The sequence below is a fragment of the Hemicordylus capensis genome, chromosome 3, assembly GCF_027244095.1.
Source record: "Hemicordylus capensis ecotype Gifberg chromosome 3, rHemCap1.1.pri, whole genome shotgun sequence".
In the NCBI taxonomy this organism is placed as follows: Eukaryota; Metazoa; Chordata; class Lepidosauria; order Squamata; family Cordylidae; genus Hemicordylus; species Hemicordylus capensis.
In genome coordinates, this window is record NC_069659.1 from 190,386,966 (window position 1) to 190,393,090 (window position 6,125).

Genomic DNA, 6,125 nt, shown 5'->3' on the forward strand with positions numbered 1-6,125 from the left:
GTCTCCCTGTTGGACTGAAACTGAAGTCAATACTATTATCTGCAGCCCTCAATATGATCATGAATTTAAATGCCATAGCACAAGTTACGGAAGTTTTATCTGCTGCAGCTATTTTGTTTTATAAAGAGATTTATACGTTTAGATTCATTAGCCACGTCAGGAATCCTCAGAAACGTCAGTGAGTGTCACAATTAGCCAAGGTGCTTAGAGAAAACCACAGGCTTGCACTACAGGAAAGCATTCCCAAGGAAAACTATGGGTAAGTTTTTACCCATTTCCCAAAACGTATTGGCAGGGCTCAGGAAATCCACTAGTCTACTGGATCATGATGAGTAAAAAACGATGCTTAGCAAATGAAAAAAAAAACACACCTGTACCAATATTGAGGAACCATCTGTTGAGAATAGTATTTTGTCTGGCTGGTGAACTGAACCAACATTTCTTGATATTGGTCAGTGACCTTGGGGTTTTTGTCTGCCTTTGTAAATAAATGAATTGGTTCATTTGCCATTTTACTCAAAAGTAGTAGAATGCAAAGATTCCCACAGAAGCAAGAAAATAAGAAGCAGGCCCAGCAGTATAATTTAGCGATGCATTAAGATTCTGCAATGGTAGTCTCAATTTCCACAGCACTTTAAGTGTACCAAGTATGTTTTTTACTAAAGAGCCACACAATGCAATAGAATAATGAGTTGCTACCATAGCACTCTTCTAGGGTAACTCCACAGCAACACACCTGACAGAGTGGCACCACTCTCTTATATACACACACTCCTTTCCAGAACAGCTGCTGACACACTGCATTATAGAGGCCTGTATTCTGGAAAACAAACATAGCCCAAGTTCAGTAGATGTGGATGAGACCTAAGCTGATCATTGGGCAGCTAAAGACATGTGGAGCAACAATAAGCAGGCACCACCCTTCTGTGGCTGTATGAGGGCAAGTGTTTTAACTAATGTAGCATAGAACTAAACACATTAGCTGTTCAAACCTCACTGGAATAATTTATTCTGTGGATAGTACTTAACCAAGCCACTCTCAGAAGGAAAAACACAATTCCAAAAGCCTTCTTAAAATGATGTTTGTGTGGCACTGTTTAACCATATTTCAAACTGGTCTCTGATGTGAGTGTCTTGTGCACTTTGTAAAACTAGTTTCTAATAAATGTACTTCCTAAAGCTGACTTTCAAAGAACACCACAATTTCAGAAACGCATCATAATGGCATGATAATTTCCCCCCCAAAGAATATCTAGTTTTGTGCTAAACACAAATCTTTTATAACTCAGACTTACTAAAAAGTGAGCAGTAGATCGAGAAGATGACCTAGTTAGCATAGAGTGGAAAAGCAGCCTGCACAGCACCAGAAGGTACTGATGATCATCATCCCACAAAACTAACTAGTTAGATAACTTAACCATATTTCAGAACACCAAGTTTTGGGGAAGACATTCACACACCCCAGCCCATTCAGCAGACATCTCACTCAAGAAGCCACATGTTAAGATTCTCTGGAAAATTGTGATCTTTCTCAGATCATCAAGTTGTACCAGCATGATCCTGTATTTGCCACAGAAGATGTGGATCAGATAACTTATACTAACATCTCACCGTTTTCTTACACAAGACACATAGCCAGGAATCAACAATAAGGGACTAAATATGTTGTATATTATACTGAATTTGCAACAGCTTACCAGAAATATTTGCCAACAACAATGGGCACAAACCTGTCAAATTCAAGCTCTTTTAGTTCCATTAACATCACTGGAGTGATCAGTAAATATGCTTAAATCTCCAACAGATCATCCCCACTGTCATAGAAAAAGCCACAAGCTAACTAGAGCTGAATGCATAGTTTACATAAGGAAATGCTTTTGTCCTACACGACAACATTGAAGGATTTTAAATGAGGTAACAGGTCAGGAATTACCTTTTATAAGAAGCAATACCATTTTGATCAAAATATAAAAAGGGGAGTAAAGAAGTATGCAAGCATCTCATAAATCAACAACTTTTCCCATGCATCAAATTTTAGTCTGGTTACTAAAAGAAACCGCGAGAGTTAATGGCGAGCTAGTTTTCCTTTCCCCATGCCTTCATTAATTGCTCTCTATTTCACAAACCACTTCCTATCAGGACATTCACAGAGGGTGTGAACGAAAAGAAGAGGAAGAAAATTCCCTTCCGCGACTTCAGAAGAACTTGAGCCAGATTCCCTTCCCCCTCTGTTCTGCTGCACTACACATGGCGTTTTGTGGCCTGCTCGGGACTCCACGGGGCAAACCGCCCGTACCACAGAGGCACGGATCGGACCAGAACTGGTCCACTCCTCACCTGGCTTGGTTTGGTCACAGGCTTGACCCCCATTCGCTTTCTTACGCACGCGAATCGACTCGAGTTCCCTCGCCCCATCCTGCGCCTCGGGCAGCGACACCCCCCTTACCCCGTATCTCCTGAGCGAGCAGCACAACTCTGCCTATTTCCGCAGCTACCGCTACCAACACTTCCGAGCAGCTGAGCGAGGCTCCTCCCTACCGAAGGAACAAAACACACCAAGCCCCGCCTCCCAGAAGCGAACGAGCGCCTTCCATAGGCGAAGTCGCTGCACGCTCTAACCTCTCACCTCCCCTTGCGCGAGTCGGTCCAAAGCCCGCCCCTCCCGCGAGGTGCTGGTAACCGCCGGCCCCTTTCTTTCTGCTTTTTATTTGTACCCAGGCGCGTGCTTATGTCTAGATGTATGACGTCACATGAGCCACCCTCTTCTTCTTTTTTTGCTTTTGGACGGTCTGACTCCCAAAAACCTCCGCAGCATACTACTGCTGATGCCTCTCGCCATTTCCACCAGATTCTTGTTTGATGGCTACATATTATTTTGACCTGGCTATTGATCCGTCTGCTGAGGGGAGGAGGAAGTGATGGCATGCCTATTTGTGCCATGAGGTACATTTGACCAGATGGCATTCAGATACACCATAATAGAAAGACACTACCCCAATTCATACATTATGGTGTCCCTCAGGGCTCCGTATTGTCTCCGCTGTTGTTTAACATCTACATGAAACTGCTGGGAGAGATCATCAGGAGATATGGTGCAGGGTGCTATCAATATGCTGATGACACCCAAATCTATTTCTCCATGTCTGCATCATCAGGAGAAGGCATAACCCCCCTAAATGCCTGCCTGGAGTCGGTAATGGGCTGGATGAGGGATAACAAACAGACTGAATCCAGATAAGACGGAAGTACTCATTGTGCGGGGTCGGAACCCGAGAGATGAGTTTGATCTGCCTGTTCTGGATGGGGTCACACTTCCCCAGAAGGAAGAGGTACGCAGTCTAGGGGTGCTTCTGGATCCAAGTATCTCCTTGGTGTACCAGGTTGAGACGAGCCAGAAGTGCCTTCTATCAGCTTCGGCTGATACGCCAGCTGCGTCCGTTTCTTGAGTTAAGATGACTTCAAAACAGTGGTACATCTGCTGGTAACCTCCAGACTGGATTACTGCAATGTGCTCTATGTGGGGCTACCCTTGTACATAGTCCGGAAACTACAGTTGGTCCAGAATGTGGCAGCCAGGCTGGTCTCTGGGTCATCTAGGAGAGACCATATTACTCCCGTATTGAAGGAGTTACACTGTCTGCCAATATGTTTCCAGGCAAAATACAAGGTGTTGGTCATAACCTATAAAGCCCTAAACAGCTCGGGCCCTGGATTTTTAAGAGAACGGCTTCTTCGTAATGAACCCCGCCACCCATTGAGATCATCAGGAGTCTGCATTTGCCACCGGCTTGTCTGGTGGCTACTCAGGGACGGGCCTTCTCCGTTGCTACTCCGAGGCTTTGGAATACGCTCCCTAGTGCAATAAGAGCCTCCCTATCTTTGACATCCTTTTAAAAGTCCTTAAAGATGCATTTCTTCACCCAGGCTTTTAACTGATATTGTTTTGAATGTTATTTTTAGAATCTTGTTTTAAAAATTTTAAATTGTGTTGTACATTTCTTGCTTTTAAATTTTTGTTTTTAATTGTTTTACTTTTTAATCTTGTTGTAAACCGCCCAGAGACGTAAGTTTTGGGCGGTGTAAAAATATGATAAATAAAATAAATAAATAGAAGTAAACCTGGATAGTGAACCCTTCAAATGCATGGTAGAGATAGTAAGTGTACTTCTGTACCTGAGTTCAACATAACACATGAATGACTGTACCTGGGTAGTCATGAGAAAAGCATTGAACATAACATGTGAATAGGCCATCTGTCTTGTATGTTCATAAACTTTATATGCTGCCATCATGAACATTTTCTTGAGACACAGCTACATGAGAAATCTGAATAGAAAACTGAAATTTTCTTCTCATTGGGCCCTGGTTTTGCACAAAATGCTTTAATAGCCCTCCACCAGAAGTATTCCTTAAGAGTTGGTAGCAAGAGATTGTCTCTGTTATAGGAAATGCTGCTGGATATGATCTAGTGAACATACTGAATTAGCCCTGGTGGATATACCAAACTAGCTAATATTACAGCCTTTACTTTGGAACAGTGCACTGATAAAGGCCTGACTTTGTGGCTGAAACATATATGGCAACTTATGAACACAACATTTTATTGGATTTCTGTATATAAAATGAGACTGGATCATTCTTGGACTTCAAATATGGGATACACTGGCAGAGCATCATCTCATACTGTGTGGGAGATGGCAATGGTAAACTCCTTCTGTATTCTACCAAAGAAAAACCACAGGGCTCCGTGGTCGCCAGGAGTTGATACCAACTTGAGAGCATACTTCACCTTTTTGATATTAGTTTTAAAGTTTTGTACATTGTTGATATTGTTATGATCATTTACTAATCCATTGTTGGATTATAACCTATTTTACTAGGTTTATCCTATTTGACAATATAATCTGAAAATTTATCACCTTGGGTTTTTGTGTGAAATCAGCAGGTTATGGTTGATCTTTTTCTGTTTCTAGTATTCTAGAATAAGGTCTTTTTCTGTTTCTAGTATTCTAATTTACACAACATGACTAGGATGTCCAATACTAGACATACTAACATTTTCCAACCCAGTGCTTTGTTTTGCATTAGACTGTTACACACTGGCTCGAGTCCATTAACATCCAATATATGTATAAAGAATAAAAACTGGTGCCAGATTGAGAGTGGCCAGTTTTCGGCAATTTTGAAGCATTCTTGGCCATGACTTTAAACCATTGACTTTAATGCCTCGATATTCATGGTTCCCCTATCCACGGTACAACTTTAGAATGGAACCCCTGGGACTATTGAGGTCCTCCTGTAATCTTGATAATTACCATCTTCACAAGTTAGCCCACTTCTGCCTCAAACATTCATGCATCTTCCATCTTGAATTGAGGGTGATGACATCAAACTATGCCATTGAGATGTCCCCACAACTGTACCAAATTTGGTTCAAATCAGTCTAGGCATTGCAAGGTTGACAGACACAAATCTGCGTGATCTCATAAGCTTACTTTCCTTAAAGAAAGGAGGCTAAAAATGGAACTGGCAAGACCGGCAGGAAATAAAAAGGCAGCCATGAGAGCGAGGAAGCCTTAATCTCCCATAAGTCAAAGAAATGATGAAATTGATTAGTCAAGTTTTCAGCCACTTCTAGTCTGCTAAATTTTACTACCAAGAGAAATATAAAATAATAAAAGGGCTACACATGTGCAGGGGTGGTTAAGTGTTCAATTTTTCATATACTCAACAACAACAACAACGCCACTGCATAGAAGAGTCAGTTACATTAATCATGTACTCTCCAATAGGTAGTCATGACAGTTCTTCCTAGCTACCTTAGATCATCATGGAAAATAAGTTTTACCCGAGACAATTGGGGCAGGGTCATGATCCTGTTTTTCAGATCACATGCCATTATTCCTTAGGAGCACTTAAGTAGTCAGACTTATGCTGTCACAAAAGCAAATCTTGCAGGTTCTGAAGCTGCAGCTTCTTTCATCCAGATGCATCATGAACATTGAACCTGATATACCCATGAAGTCAACAGCTATTTCATTGGTATTTTTGATGAAGGATAGGATATAAATACATTAAGTAATAATAAATTACAGGCTGCAACAACGTATCTACACAAGCAGAAG

The 6,125-nt window shown here is 41.6% G+C and overlaps 1 protein-coding gene across 7 annotated transcripts in view; it reads right to left on the reverse strand.

Moving 5' to 3' along the window:
* FAM53A (family with sequence similarity 53 member A) overlaps positions 1–2,650 on the reverse strand; it is a 34,273-nt gene extending 31,623 nt beyond the window's left edge. For 3 of the 7 annotated variants that reach the window (XM_053312052.1, XM_053312053.1, XM_053312051.1), the window contains exon 1: positions 2,338–2,569. The gene's annotated coding sequence lies outside the window, so the exon portion shown is untranslated. Of the gene's footprint in view, positions 1–2,337; positions 2,594–2,626 lie in introns of those variants that run through there. The other 4 variants (XM_053312057.1, XM_053312056.1, XM_053312054.1 and 1 more) reach the window with 4 other exon arrangements.
* Positions 2,651–6,125: the final 3,475 nt, after the last annotated feature.